The sequence below is a fragment of the Chinchilla lanigera genome, unplaced genomic scaffold (assembly GCF_000276665.1).
Source record: "Chinchilla lanigera isolate Chin_1 unplaced genomic scaffold, ChiLan1.0 scaffold00016, whole genome shotgun sequence".
NCBI classification, from domain to species: Eukaryota; Metazoa; Chordata; class Mammalia; order Rodentia; family Chinchillidae; genus Chinchilla; species Chinchilla lanigera.
The window spans coordinates 31,588,853-31,605,902 of NW_004955417.1; positions in this window are offsets into that span (position 1 = coordinate 31,588,853).

Consider the following 17,050-nt stretch of genomic DNA (forward strand, 5'->3'; position numbering starts at 1 on the left):
CAGTTAATAAAACTGTCTTGTTTTAATTACAGTTTTCTTCTTGACATCATATATAGCATTTGCTATTGATTTACAAGTCTTTGGTGCTCTCGTGATTCCTAGTGATGTTGATTGCCTGTTTTACAGTCCAAAGTTAAATTGGTATAAAATAAAAAGGCTTTAGTATTTTACAAATAGATATAAAAGTTTAAAATACAATCTAAAACCAGTGCAGTTTAAACAGTCGCTTAATTTTGACATCCCATTTAAATAATGGCAGGTCAAATATTGGCCTCCAAAGAGTACAAGCTATGATAACTTTTTCATATTTGGGTGACCTGTTCCAACAGACAATTTACCCAAACTCTTTAGATCAATCTAAAATGATTTTCAGACTATTTGGTAATATTAATTGGCTCCACCCAGAGTTTGGACTTATTTCTCAGGTGTTATTAATTATCATTATTCTTCAGACAAGTTGTTTCAAATTGCTTCTGTTTTCACAGATGGGTCATCTTAGGCTAGAGGAGGTTATATGATGATTTCCTCTTCCAAAATATTGGATACAGGTTTCTCACTTTATCATCAAAATTCAAGTTACAAAAAGGGGAGTCAATCCCTCCCATTTCACTTGTTGATATATACTAATTAAATTTTTAAAATTTTATAAATGATGGAAGTACAGTGGCAGAAAGACAGTTCCATCAGGTAAAAGAAAAAAGGTTAAGAAGAGCCCTTTAGAGATATCTCCACACTGGACAATGGAAGGGACCCAGTCTACTATTTACCTGGATTGGAGGTATGCTTGTGTTTTTCCAGAGAATGCTGAGCAACATATTTGGGTACCAGAGTGCCCAAATATCTGGCTACATCATGAACTCAGATCTGGAGAAGAAGTTGCTTCTACCTTTGGAGGAGCTAAGGTGCAGTCCTGTGATAGTGACACCTCAGACTGCTCTACAGCACATAGACATGATGAGGCTAAACCCGACCTGGGGCCAAAGAAATTGATGCAGAAGGCCCAGGAAGTAGTAATCAAAATGGGAATTAAAGATTTAAATAAGTGACAGAGTATATAGAGATAATTGACTTGAAAATTATCAGTATTCTTAAGACACAATAAAATACAAAGAATATATGTATATATTCATTATAGACAAAGGATTGTGTTTTATCTAATTTTTTCTGATAAGAGATCTCTGCTAATTGACAACAAAATCTGACTAGTCTATTTAAATTATAAATTTCTAAAATTATAATAGAGTTACTACAATTCAATTTGGTCAAAGATATATTTGAGTGCACTCTGATTCTGTACAGATGTTTGTTTGCTCTGTGTACTTGTTTACGTGTTTGTCTGTCACTCAGTGAACAGCTGTTCCCCTTTATTTTGAGCTCAACAATTTTTCTTTTATCATTTGTTTATAATACAATTGGGTTATAGATTTAAAAGCATGCTTTCATCTGAGTTACCAGCTGGTTTTTATGATATAGAAATTAAGATATTTATCTATAGTCCTTAGGTGGAGAAATTATTGGGTAGGACTCCAACTGGTGAATTGAGGAGTGGCCAACCTTTGTTCACTAATAAGGAACCCCCAGTGATCTCCATAGTATCTTGGGAGACACCCCAGTAATGGGGTCATTTGGTCAGAAGAAAGTTTTTCAGTAAAAATTCCAATAAAGTTTTCTCATAAATGATGCTCTTGGTACAAAAACTAAATTTTAACAAAGGTTTTAACATGTGTATGGTAATTCATTAGTGTTAATCTCATGGTGCATTAAATGTGTTCATGATTCCAAATCTATAGGTCTTCCAAAATACAAAACAAAGATTATGTAGTGTGATAAGACTTACCTTCAGATTCCGACCTCTGCCTTTAACAAAAACTTGTGATGTATAAACTACTAAAAGACAACAAATTAGATAAAAGCTTCACTGGATAGAGATGATTGGTTAAAAAAGGTCACATTATGTCATAACGAAAATTTAAGTATGTTACAAAATGTCATGATTGTCATGTAGCAATGTTATGTATGGTTTTGATTTCTAAGTTTCTAGGTAAAAATATGTAACAGTTGTTTGTTAACATTCTATTAGGGTTTAAACATTAGGATGTCCACAGTTGGGAAAAAATAATGGTTCCATTTGTATGTTGTAAGGTGTTTGCTATTCAGGTCAGATTGTAATAATAAGCTTATTACCTCTATTAGAATGTTATGTCATTAATCTCTGCTGGATGTTTAACAACTGAGGTTTGGAGACCAAAAATTAGAGAGATAAATTGTGCTAAGAGGACAGCCAATATTTTGGCCACGCCTTGCCCGGTCAGTGAAGACTCAGAACGTAAGAGAACCTGTGCTGTGACATCCTACAACTCAGTTGAGTCCCTGATTTTCTGATCAAGGAGATTATGGGACCACAGAGGAAAGCGATTCTGAGATATACAGCATGCCTAAGGAGAGTCACCAGGAGAGGAAAAGTCTCTCAGGCTTTCACAGAAAGCACCTTGGTCAAGCAATGGCCGTGACTCATCCAGATGGCTGACACTGACAGAAGATCTAGAGATGCTGTACTTGGTTCCAAGATGATTCTGGAGGAGACTTAACTCACCCTGATAGTTAGCAAAAGGTTAAATTTTTATTTATACAGGTCTCACTTTAGCTTGGTCTTAAATATCCAGCAGAAAAGTGTAACCACAATGGGGTTGAACCTCCTTGGGTCCAGGGACCTGGGCCCATGGTAAGCGGTGACACGGTGAAAAGAGACACCGGAGACCAGGCTGATGGCGCAGACTTATTTTATTGCGGAAGTGCCAGGCATTTTATAGAGCAGGCTAGAGGCATGGTTTGGAGGTGGTACTATAGGCGGGGGTCGGTGCGGAAGTAAGAGGTCAGAGCGGGACAGGCTAGGGGGGCGACTCACTCGGTTTGCCAAGGACATGACGAGTATGAGTTTGCTCAGACCCGCTCCTCCGCCACAGCCGTCAACCAGACCTCTGGACCCCTTTTTCCCACAGATTTCCCCTCTTTTTTTATAAATGCCAATTGAATTGAGGCCATCATAGCCTGTTTAGAAGTTATCATTTGTAACCGGGCATATATTATACGAAGCGTGATAATCGCAACGAGTCCTAGAAGTCCCAAGAATCCAATGGTAAGTAAATTGGCTGGTGAGAATAGGCGCTGTAGGTTGTGTAGGAGATCGGAGAGGACATTGTCTGTTAGAATAGGAACTTGGATAGAGTCAATAGCTTGTATTTGTTCAGTTAGTTGAAGGGAGAGGTTGAGTAAGTGCTGTTGTGTGGACCAAGGATCCACTCAAGGAGCGAAAGACGAGCAGAAGAGAGGTTGGCTGGTTTTGGTGTGACACAAAGTAGGGTCGACGAGAAGTGTTGGTCACAGGCAGTGGTAGCAATGCGCCAAAGGTCTTGAATTTCATTGTCCATGAGGTCAAGTTGTTGTTGGAGATTAAGAAGAGACATATGGGTATAGGTGTTAAGCTGTTTTTGTACTCAGAAAGTCTCAGCGGCAGTATGGGAAAGGTTGTTAAGTCCTTGAGCAGTCACAGTGGATTGGGTGAGCACGACGGTTGCTGTGGCTCCTGCTGCTGCGGCTGTAATAAAAGCAACAATAAGGGTGATAATAGCAGAGGCTCGAAAATATCTCTTGTGTATCTGTAGGGAGGTGGAAGAAAGCCGGATAGGAAGTGATGGAGCTACCCAATTAGAGATATTAACTGGCACCCAGAGGACAGAGGGGGTGCGAAGGATGAGCATATATGGAGGGGTTCCATTCCAGCAGTTAGACAGGTAGCAGGTACCTGCCGAGGAGCAGTTAAAAGAGGCACCTGTGGACAAGAGAAGTAAAAACAGGGGCGCAACACAGGCTGTTGAAAAATATGAGTAGTTATTTTTGTGAGTGAGGTTAACTAAAGGTGACCAGGAGATGTCATTGGGGGGCAAGCTCTGTGAGCAGAGGGAGTCGATTGTCGATATTTGAGCCAGACCACCGGTGCACATCTCAGTGGTACCACCGGAGCCACTGGTGGCATTAAGGAGGCTAAGGTGGGGAATAGAATAGGTGCCGTTAGTGATAGAGGTATTTCCCATGAGCATCAACGGAAGGAGGTCAAGGCATCTGAAGGTTCCGCATAACTGATGGGAGGAGAATATAGAACATCTCCCTGTGAAGGAAAATAGGTTGCATCCCGTAAAGGGGAGGGATCAATTGTCCCCAGGGTGAAGAAAAGGAGAGGTCCATAGAGCTGTATAGTTGTCATTTTTGAAAGGTCTAAGTGAAGAAAGGCAGGCATCCCAAGTGATATCTATAAGTCAGAAATCAGGATTGGAGGGTATAGGTTTGCAAGGAGCGAATAGTGGTTGAGCAGTATCGAAGATTTTATCAGAGAAGCAGGGAAAGTTCTGAAGCATGGTGTTTGGTCCTGGCTTGCATCTGCTCATGGGGGCGAGGAGGTTAATCTGGAGAAACTTTTGTTGTTGGCCACCCATGTTGAACCTAGAGAAGTCTGCTGTGGTGTAATTAAAAAGCGTTAGGTGGGCGGTTAAGTTGTTGGTCCGGTCTGAGGCGTTGGCACAGGCCTGAAAAGTAAAGGGGTTTGGAAGGTTTGTAGGCAGAGTCCAGTTAGAAAAGGAGACCATCGCAGGTTTTATGTGGGGATCACAAGGAATTCCTGGAAGGCAATGGGTAGTGAAGAATTTAGGAAAAGTGGCAGAGTCAGAGGTAACAATAAGAAGACAAGGTGGGTTGTGTAGGGCTGCCCAGACAGGGATAGAGACCTCGGCTGCTTGAGTAGAATTGAGGGAAGTTACAGCACACATCATCAGGAACAGTTTGACAGGGGTTTTTTTTTAGGCAGGAGTGCACTATAGGCACTGTTGCAAAGCACTTTGAGGGCTTTCCACTTAATAAGGGGAGCTGGGGGTGTCGTAATCTGGCGTCGTCCCTTATGTAGTGTCGGTTCGCTCCCTGGACGTCTGTCATCGAGAGCCAATTGTTTCATCTCTGATATCAGCGGCTGTGGCTGGTAGGACATCTCGAGCAGGAACCCACACTGGATGAGGTGCTGTTTCTGGAAAGACACAAGCGAAACCTCGGCCTTGGGTTAAGAGTGGGGCTGGGGGCTGCCATGATTGTGTCATGGGATCCTTCCAGTGCACAAGGGGGAGTGGTGTTGGAGGGGCCAGCAATGGGCCCCAATGTTTATGGGCCAGGGAAAGACCTTTTTCATCGAAAGTTAAAAGATTTATTGTTATAAGAGCTTTTGATAGCAATTCATCCGGTGTGCTCTGGGGGTGTAATTCCCCCTCTTTTTTAAATAAAGTTTTGAGTGTTTGGTGAGTTCTTTCTATGATAGCTTGTCCTTGAGGATTGTAGGGAATGCCATGATGTAAGGTTATGTTGTATTTGGCACATGTGTTTTTAAAAGTTTGGCTGGTATAGTATGGCCCATTATCTGTTTTTAGGTCCCAAGGGACCCCTAGCATGAGAATGGCCTGTTCCAGAGCACGTGAGGCATGCTGTGCCATTTCTCCCATCATGGCTATAGCCATGGTAGCTCCAGAGAAAGTATCTTTGGTTACATGAATGTATTTTAATTTACCGAATGGGGAAAATGGGTGACATCCATTTGCCATCTGGCATTGGGACAGAGTCCTTGGGGGTTTACTCCCTGAGGTTGGAGAGGGCCAAGTGGGAGAAAGGGGGCACACGTGGAGCACCAGATGTTTACATGTAGCTTTAGGGACCTCTGGGAGAAGCTGATGATGGCTTTGGCCGATAAGTGAAATCTGGAGTGAAGTGTTTTTGCTTTCAAGAGTGGGTCAGACAGGGCTGTTTGTATGGCTTGAATAGAGACTAGGCTGTCAGCTAGTTGATTTCCTTTGGCAAGGGGACCAGGAAGTCCCGTATGGGATCTGAGGTGTTGTATATACCAAGGGTGTTTTTTATGTTGAAGGGTGTTTTGTAAGGTTTTTAAGGCTTTATCTAATATGGTATCTTTTTGTTTTAAGATGGCATGTGGGATGACATGGCATATCTGTACCACATATTGGCTATCAGAGAAAATGTTGATAGAACAGTCTGGGCAGTGTTGCAAAACCTGTAACACTGTGAGAAGTTCCACCACTTGGACAGAAAAATTATGTCTAGTAAGTTGTATTTTTGGGTACTTATAGTCATGAGGATGATGAATTATAATAGCATATGTTGTTTTAGAAGCATCTGTGAAAGCAACTCTACTGTGAGGTATAGGGGTCGAGGAAGGAAAATGAGATGGCCTCATGAGTGGTAATTGATGGAGGCCTTGGAGGATAGGGCTGGAAGGGTAATGATTGGAGGTTTGGCCAGGATAGTGTAATAGTAGGGTTTGAAGGTCCAAATTATGGGACAAAAGAGCCCCAATTTGGTTATTAGTAAGAGGGAGGACAATGGTGTCTGGTTCGTGTCCATAATGGAGCACAGATAACTTTCTCAATTGCATCCCCAAGTGGCAAATAGCAGTTAAAAGCAGAGTGATTTTTGAGAGGGAGGAGTAGGCAACATGGGCCCACATGAGGGGACCCTGTTGCCATAGGACTCCCATGGGCATGGATGGCGTAGTTAGAACAGTGGCCAGCAGTGGTTGTTTTGGGTCATATCTCATTACTTGTGCTTGTTGTATGGCCTGTTCAACATAGTCTAAGGCCTGTTGAGCTTGTGGGGAAAGGACTCGAGGGTATGTGGGGTCTGGGTCTCCTTGTAATAGATCAAATAAAGAGCGTAATCGGTCGGACGACAGTGCCATTGCCGGGTGCAGCCAATGGATGACTCCACATAATTGTTGTAGCTCTGTTAGGGAGTAGGACAATTGTCTTTTAATTTGGGGGGCTATGGGAGTAATTTTATCAGAAATATGGTGACACAGATAGGTGTATGGTGGTTTGATTTGAATTTTATCTGGGGCAATTTGAAGTCCTATGATTTTTAGATTGGTTAACAATTGTTGTAGTCCTAGTTGAAGCTGGTGGGAATCCACATGAGATAATAAGATGTCATCCATGTAATGGATGCATTGATAAAACTCTCAAAGGGGTTCAATGGTGTGATTTACATATAGTTGGCATATGGTTGGACTATTTATCATGCCTTGGGGGAGAACTTTCCAATGATATCTTTTAGTGGGGCCCTGATGGTTGGTCACAGGGATGGAGAATGCAAATCTAGGTCTATCTTTTTTATGTAAGGGAATGGAGAAGAAACAATCTTTTATATCTATGATGACAATGTGATGATTTTTTGGTATCACGGTGGGTGAGGGCAATCCAGGCTGGAGTGCTCCCATTTTAATTATATGTTTATTTACTTCTCTTAGATCATGGAGTAGGCAGTATTTATTTTTATCTTTTTTATGAATGACAAATGTTGGGGTGTTCCATGGGCTATCAGAGGGTTCTATATGACCCTGGGAGAGTTGTTCTATAATAAGTTGGTTTAGTGCAATTACTTTTTGGGACGGTAAGGGCCATTGGTCCACCCATACAGGCTCATCAGTGTCCCAAGTTAGCTGTATGGGCTGTGGTTTAATCACTGGAGCAATGGCCCTATGAGGTGGGGGAGTGGTTCAGTAGTTAATTTAACATCTAATTGTGATAAGATATCCCTTCCCCAAAGGACTTGGGGTAAACCTTGTAAGAACAAGGGCTGACAGTGTCCTGAGTGTCCTTCTTGGTCTTTCCATCTTAAGAGAGTTGCTGTTTGGAGTGCCATCTGTTGACCTGTGGCTCCTTGTACAAGAGGCCCTGGAATAGTTGCCCAAAATTTACTATATGGGTCCATTGGGAAGCAGGAACATTCCGCTCCTGAATCTATAAGGCCAGAGACAGACATTTGTTCTATCTCCAGGGTTAACAGTGCCTTGTTTTGAGTGATGGGCACAGTCCATAGGATCTGTGAAGTGGTTTTTATTTCCCTCTTTTGTTGCCGGGCTGAGGGTTGCCCCTTTTGGAGTTTAAAGGATTGCCTTCTTTGTCAGTTTTTGATCGGCAGTCCTTTGCCTAATGATATCCTCTCTGACATTTAGGACAAGGGGTAGGTGGTTTTGGTTTAATGTTTGAAGACTCTTGTCCCTTTTTAGGGCATTGTTTAGCAAAATGTCCAGGTGCTTTACAATTGAAGCATAAAGGTAAAGTATTATTTAATTGTAAAGCATTGGCAAGCGCTGTCGCCAACGCTTGAGCTCCTTGTACGTTGACTTCCCTGCACGCTAGTATCTAGTGATCTAGATTTTCATTTTTTTATAGGGGCTATTAAGGTTCTACATGTGGGGGTAGTCCCTTCAAAGATAAGTTGTTTGGCCAGGGCTTTGGTGGCCTCTGGGTGATCAGTCTTTCTCTTACAAGATTCTACAACCTTGGAGACAAAAGAGGCGAAGTCCTCGTTGGCTCCTTGAATAAGCTTGTTAATTGGGATAGTTGGTCCAGCATGGCAACGGTTAAATGTTTTTAAGGCTATTGCTCTCACTTGGTCAAAATATTGAGCTGGGCCTTGTGCCTGTACAGCAGGAGAGGCATATACGCCTTCGCCTGCTAGGCAGTCATAGTTTAGTAGTACATTATTTCTGCGATTTCAGTCAGCTTGTTGTTCACATTCATCTTTAAACATAGCCAGCCAGTCTAGATATTGGCTGCCAGTAAGGACAGCTCCAGCCAGTTGTTTCCAGTCTGTGGGGCAGTTCATTTTCATACTAATTATTTCAATTAACTGTTGTGCAAAAGGGCCTTGAAGGCCATCTTCCCTAACGGCTTCTCTCAAGTGTTTAAGAGTGGAATGTTCATGGGGATACCATCTTAAGGGGCGTGCAGGATTTTGATTTAAATTTACAGGAAACATGTCAGCTATTTCGGTTTCCCATTGTTCCCAATTTCTTGCTTGACTATCTCTTATTTTACATAACCCTTCGTAATAATCATCCCACTGTTGGGACAGTTTCACTTTAAAATCTCTTTTTGTATGATACTCATCCCATGGATTTTTAGGGTGTGATGTTATTGTATGGTCAGCAGGTGACGCTACAGGATAAGCCAGAGGCTCATCCCAGTCAGGTTCCACGTTCATCAAGGGGCAGGGCTTATTGTGCAACAAACAGGAAGCAGCCTGGGGCAGGGAGTTTTTGCTTGGTGTTATCAAGGGTGGAGAATTTTCGCTTGGCGCCATCTCTGGTTTTTGTTTTAAGGGGGTGAGAGAGGGATATATGCCTTTTGATTTAGGCTGGGGAGTCACGGGTTTTATATCATCTGGCTTGGGAGTTTCTTTGGCATTTGGCTCAGATGGGAGGGGTACCAACAGGGAGAGATCTTTTTTCAGCTGTTCCCTGAGGGAAGGCTTGGCGTCTGGAGCTGCAGCGGGACAGGCAGCGGAGTCCGCCAGGAGAGGGAAGGCTTCTGACTCCTCCCCGGTAAGGCTTTCTGAGCCTGTTAAGCAAGCTCTGATAGTAAGTAAGACTGGCTGGAGCCCTACAGGAAAGATTTTCCCTTCATGTTGTTCTGCCGTTTGGACCCACCAGATAAGGAGGGACCATGTTTGCAGGTCAAACAGATTAGCAGTTTTCAGCCAAGGATTAAAGGGAAGGAGAATCCCCCAGTACTGGGAGAGGGTCTTATAAGAGATTTTACAATGTCTAGACTGTAAGAGAGCAGCAAGTGCCCGTGCCTGCGGGTGCTGGGCCTTATGAAGTGTGGGGCCCATGGTGTGGGCGGGGGCCACTTACCGATTCCCGGGGGGCGCACAGGGTCCCTGTTTGGGCCCCACTTGGGGTTGAACCTCCTTGGGTCCAGGGACCTGGGCCCGTGGTAAGTGGCGACACAGTGAAAAGAGACACCGGAGATCAGGCTGATGGCGCAGATTTATTTTATTGAGGAAGTGCCAGGCATTTTATAGAGCAGGCTGGAGGTGTGGTTTGGAGGTGGTACTATAGACAGGGGGCGGTGCAGAAGTAAGAGGTCAGAGCGGGACAGGCTAGGTGGGTGACTCACGTGGTTTGCTGAGGACAAGATGAGTCTGAGTTTGCTCAGACCCGCTCCTCCGCCATGGCTGTCAACCAGACCTCTGGACCCCTTTTTCCCACACCACAAGATGTAAAGAAACAATGCCACAGTAATAGGTTCAAGTCACCAACAACTTCTAACAATTGCGAGTTAGACTGATAACTGACCACTGTTATGGACATTGGACTATATTCTTCAAGCACAGCTTTTCTAGCTTCAATGGAACACCCATCACTTCCACAACTAAACAGAAAAGGGAGATATGTTGGGAGCCACTGGGGCTGGTTACTGGTCAAGCAGTCAAGCTACCTCAGTACTGAAAAGGCATCCTGCCAGACAATTACAGTCATTAGTTGCTAGGCAACATTACCCCCACATGATAACTTTGCAAGTGTATAAAATAAATGCCCCTACTGTTGAAGTCAGTCCTCCTGCTCATCAGGCAAGAGGTAACTCCACCTTACTCCAGCTCTTGCCTCTTGTCTTTATTTTTCTCATTCCCACCACAGTTTCTCTCCGGGTTACAATGAGAGACCAACAAGGCCCACTACAGCATAACATTGCAATGGAGGCAATAAGCTTAATATTACAATCTGAACTGAATAGCAAACACCTTAGAACATACAAATGGAATCATTATTTTTAACAACCATGGGTATCCTAATGTTGAAATCCTAATAGAAGGTTAACAAACAACAGTTACATATTTTTACACAGAGATTTAGAAATCAAAACCATACATAACGTTGCTACATGACAATCATGATAACATTTTGTAACATACTTAAATTTTTATTTTGACATAACATGACTTTTTAACCAATCATCTCTATCCAATGAAACTTTTATCTAATTTGTTGTCCTTAAATGGGATATACATCTCAAGTTTTTGTTAAAGGTAGAGATCTGAATCTGAAGGAAAGTCTTATTACAATATACAATCTTTGTTTTACATTTTGAAAGACCCACAGATCCAGAATCATGAATACATTTAATACACCCTGAGATTGACACTAATGAATTACCATACACATGTGAAAACCTTTGTTAAAATTTAGTTTTATACCGAGTATCTTTTATGAGAAAACCTTATTGTAATTTTTACTGAAAAACTTTCTTTTGACCAACTGACCCAATTATTGGGGTGTCTCCCAAGAGACTATGGAGATCACTGGGGGTTCCTTATTAATGAACAAAGGTTGGTCACTCCTCTATTCACCAGTTGGAGTCCTACCCAAATAATTTCTCCTCATCCTAAAGACTGTGGTTAAAATATCTTAATTTTGATATCATTTAAACAAGCTGGTAACTCAGGAGAAAGCATGCTTTTAAATCTATAACCCAATTGTATTATGAACAAATGATAAAAGAAAAATTGTTGAGCTCAAAATAAAGGGGAACAGCTGTTCACTGAGTGACAGACAAACACGTAAACAAATACACAGAGCAAACAAACATCTGTACAGAATCAGAGTGCACTAAATATATCTTTGACCAAATTGAATTGTAGTATCTCTATTATAATTTTAGAAATTTATAATTTAAATAGACTAGTCAGATTTTGTTGTCAGTTAGCAGAGATCTCGTACCAGGAAAATTTGAATAAAATATAATCCTTAATCTATAACAAATGTATATATATTCTTTGTATTTTATTGTGTCTTAAGAATACTGATAATTTTCAGCTCAATATCCCTATATACTTTATTACCTATTTATATCTTAGATTTCCATTTTGTCAGTTTCTTCAACAGGCCCCAGATCAAATCTAGCCTCATTGTTGTCTATCTGCTCTAAAACAGTCTCTAAGGCATCACTGTCACAGGACTGTACATCAGCTTCCTTAAAGGTAGAACCAACCTCTTCTCCAGATCTGAGTTCCTGATATAGCTGGCCAGCACACTCTGGTACCCAAATAAGTCACTCAGCATTCTCTGAAAAAACACAAGCATACCCTCTACCCCAGGTAAATAGTGGACTGTTTTGTCCAGTGTGAAGATAGCTCCAAAGTACTCTTAACTTTCTTCTTTTACCTGATGGAATTGTCATTCTGTTGCTGTACTTCCATCTTTTGTAAAATTTTAAAAATTTAATTAGTATATATTGACAAGTGAAATGGGAGGGATTGACTCCCCCTTTTGTTTTTGTAATTTGAATTTGGATCATAATGTGAGAAACCTGTATCAATATTTTAGAAGTGGAAGCCAACATATATCCTTCCTTAATCTAAGATGACCCACCTGTGAAAACAGAAGCAATTTGAAACAACTTGTCTGAAGAATAATGGCAATCAATAATACCACAGAAATTAGTCCAAAATCTAGATGAAACCAATTAATATTACCAAATAGTCTGAAAGGCATTTAGGTTGATCTGAAGAGTTTGGGTAAATTGTCTTTTGGAATAGCTGACCAATAAAAACAAAAAAGCCACAACTGGAATAGATGACCCAAATATGAAAAAGTTATCATAGCTTGTACTCAGTGGAGGCTGGCACTAGGCCTGCCATTATTTAAATGAGATGTCAAAATCAAGCCACTGTTTAAACCACACTCTTTTAGATTGTATTTTAAACTTTCATATCTATTTGTAAAATACTGAAGCTTTTTTTTTTAACACCAACCCAACTCTGGACTGCAAAAGAGGCAATCAACACCACCAGTAATCATGAGAGCACCAAAGGCCCACAAAAGGCCCCAAATCAGCAACAAATCCTGTATATGATGTCAAGAAGAAAACTGTAATTAAAACAAGACAGTTTTATTAGCTATATAATCTAAAATGAGGACATTTTTGGCTATATCTCTAAAAGACCAAATCCATCACTGAAATATACATTATTTGAGACAAGGTACAAGGTTTTATTTATGGAAACTATAGGGTTTTTAATCTTTTTAAAATATCTCCCTTATTGTAAACTTTAGAAAATATGATTTGTTTTAAAGTAAAGTCAAACTTTTTATCTGGAGGATGGAAACAGCCTTATTAAATTCATCACCTTAAGGGGAAAATGTAAAAGCCTTTTTTTTTTTTTTTTTTAAATTCTGCTCTACTCTCTGAGAGTTTATTCCTTGGAAGCTATTCCCAGCAGGATGGCCTTTTTGCATCCCTCAAAGTCAGCAATTCAGCCCCTCCGTTAAGCTAGAATACCAACTACACCCTATAGACTTGCAGCTGCACACCCGAGGCCATCTATACTTGTGTCTGGGAGCCCTTAAAAATGTTTTTCCTTTAAGTAATCAATTTTATCTCTGAACCCAATAGTTGCCTGAAGACCCAAACACTTGGATGCCCTTTTCTTATTTATAAATTTTTTCCAAAATGAATGACTAATTGAGTGATACTCGAGTCTATAGTGATTTGAACAGTGTTTTGAGTAGATTGAACCATCACCTTGATTTTTCCTGTGTAATCAGCATCGATAACATCAGGTTTTGACATTTTAAAATAAGACTGCTGTGGCCTAGCAGGAGTCCCACTGTACCCTGACACAAGGTCCATAGAGTCCAGTAAGAATAGCTGGGGCCCCAGTTTAGGAGTTAATATGAATCTGGAGGAAGGACCAAGCCCAAGCCTCCACTCCACCACCTCAGGGAAGGGTGAGCTCCTAGCAGTGGCTCCATAGTCTTAGTACCTGGAATGGGGTCTCCCACCCACATTTCTTCCCCCTCCCCAAGCAGAAGTGGGCAGGCAGGCTGTGCGGCAGAGGCGCACAAGTTTTTCTAGGCATGCCAGTTGTAGCTCTTGCCCTGGGCTCTCATTCTGCCCCCTGGATTTCCGTTTTTTTCCCAAATTCTGAGCACAGACATTGATTTGAGCCGGGTGGATTTCCAGTGCCAAACTCAGGCATAACCATGTCCAGGCCAGTGGCGCTTGCAGTGTGGAGAGCCAGGGCACACCATGATCATGTCCTGCCCATTGGGTCTCTGGCACACATGTTGGTAGCTGGCAGTGCACGCCAGTGGCTGCAGCCAGACAGACAGTGAGGACACACAGGCGACTGGGAGGTCCCAGCTGGGTCTGCCTAGAACCCGAGCCTGGGGCTCTCCCTGAACCCGCTTTACACCCCTCCCCCCAGGAGGTGCCACTGCCCTTGTCCAGCTTGGGCTTGGGACTTAACTTTAAAGTACAGTTCCGATGGGGCTGGGGATTTAGCTCAGCGGCAAAAAGCACCTGCCTGGCAAGCGCAAGGTCATGAGTTCAGTTCCCTGTACCGGAGAAAAACAAAAACAAAAACAAAAAAACCAAGTACGGTTCCGAGCTTAATCCTTTGTGTTTTAAAACCCCTTCTATCCACAATCCAGAAAAGAAAAGTAAAAATAGGAATCAAGCATGCCAAAACCTCTTCCACACACAGGTACTCCTGTGATTCTTGAGACTGTAGTTGTCCTATTTTAATTACTAATAATGCAATATACTTTTCTTCTTTGGTCTTCTCTTAAGCCTATTTTTGTAACTATATGGTTAAAGGTCAGTAGACCTCCATGCCCCACTCTTAACACCTGATAATAGTCAACATAACACTCCAGTGCTAACTATTGACCTACCAGTAACTTCCTACACCTGTTGTGCTCACAAACTCTGAGGAGTGTCCCCCACCAACCACTCTCCTTAATGGGGGCCCCACGTTGGGCAGCAATTGTGGGAGTTGGTGGTCTCTCCGAGGTCCCTGGGAGAAAACAGTGAGAGGATATAGAAAATAAAGACAAGAGACAATAGCCAGGGTCAGGTGGAGATACCGCTTGCATGATGAGCAGGAGGACTGGCTCCAACAGGAGGGGCGTTTATTTTATACACTTGCAAAGTAGTATCATGAGAGATAATGTTGCCTAGCCACTAAGACTAAGACTGTAATTGTCCAAGCAGGATACTTTTTTTTTTTTTTTGGTTTTTCTCCGTACCGGGAACCGAACTCACAACCTTGCACTTGCCAGGCAGGTGCTTTGCCACTGAGCTAAATCCCCAGCCCCGAAGCAGGATACTTTTTTCAATACTGAGGGAGCTCCACTGCCTGAGGCACTCTGGATCTGTCCCACCCCTAGACACATGACCAACAAACAACTCCAGCGACTCCCAGCAAAGAGATAGGTCAACTGGACAAAAAATCAGCGAAGAAATAACAGATCTGAACCATATCTGTGAACAAATGGACTTAGTAGATGCATACACAATGTTCCACCCCACCACATCAGAATATACATTCTTCTCAGCTGCACATGGGACTTTCTCTAAAATAGACCACATACTAGACCATAGAGCATGCCTACCTAAATGCAAAAGAATTGAAATTATCCCATGCATATTATCTGACCACAGTGTAATGAAATTGGAAATTAATGACAAAAGGAACTCCAAAAACTCCATAAACACTTGGAAATTAGATAATAACCTCCTGAACAACCAATGGGTCACAGAAAAAATTAAAGAAGAAATTAAAAAATACCTACAAACAAATGAAAATGTAAATACAACTTACCAGAATCTGTGGGATGCAATGAAAGCAGTCCTCAGGGAGAAATTTATAGTGGTGAACTCACACATAAGGAAAACAGAAAGAGAACAAATAAATAGCCTAATGCTGCATCTCAGACTATTAGAAAAAGAAGAACAAGTCAAGCCCAAAGCCCAAAGAAGGGAGGAGACTATAAAGATCAGGGCAGAAACTAATGCAATTGAGACAAAGAAAACCCTACCAAAAATAAATGAATAAAAGAGTTGGTTCTTTGAAAGAATAAATAAAATTGATAAAAACCCTAGCCAGCTTGATCAAACAAAGGAAAGAATTGAAATTCATGCAATAAGGAATGAAAAGGATGAAGTCACTACAGATTCTACAGAAATTCAAATGATCATTAATACCTACTTTGAAAATCTTTACTCCCATAGAATAGAAAACTCAGAAGAAATGGACAGATTCCTAGATATGTATGAATTACCAAAGTTGAATCAAGAAAGTGTAAAAATCCTGAACAACCCAATATCAATTAAAGAGATTGAAAATGTTAATAAAAATTTACTAACAAAGAAAAGCCCAGGCCCTGATGGATTCCCAGCAGAATTTTACAAGAAATTCAGAGAAGATTTGATACCAACACTCCTCAAGCTCTTCAATGAAATTGAAAAGGAAGTAATTCTTCCTAACTCATTTTTGGAGGCAAGTATTATACTAATACCAAAGCAAGAGAAAGACCCAACCAAGAAAGAGAACTACAGACCAGTCTCCCTAATGAACATAGATGCAAAGGCATTCAATAAAACACTAGCAAATACAATGAAGCAAATCATCAAGAAAATCCTACACCATGACCAATTTGGTTTCATTCCAGGAATGCAGGGATGGTTCAATATTCACAAATCAATTAATGTTATACATCATATCAATAGAGCCAAAGACAAAAACCACATGATTATCTCAATAGATACAGAAAAAGTTTTCGATAAAGTCAAGCATGCACTCATGATAAAAACTTTACAGAAAATAGCAATAGATAGTTTTTATCTCAACCTGGTCAAAGCCATCTATGAGAAATCAACAGCCAACCTCGTACCAAATGGACAAAAATTGAAAACTTTCACTTTAAAATCAGGAATAAGACAAGGATATCCACTGTCACCACTCCTTTCCAACATAGTTCTGGAAGCATTAGCCAGAGCAATTAGACAAGAGAGAGAAATAAAAAGAATAAGGATAGGAAAGGAAGAAGTAAAACTATCACTATTTGCAGATATGATACTTTACATGGAAGACCCCAAAAACTCCACAAGAAGACTCCTTGAATTAATCAACAAATTCAGCAGTGTAGCTCGATACAAAGTTGTCTTGGTTACTTTTCTCTCATTGCTGGGACAAAATACCTGACGCCCAAAATTAAGGAAGGAAAGGTTTATTTCGCTCACAGTCTGTGGAGGTTTCAGTCCATACTTGGCAGATTACAAGACAGGGTGACACATGGCAGAGGGCTACAGCTCATGGCGCAGAACACAGCAAAGCAACAAGCACACACACAAGGGAGGAAATGGCCAGAAGC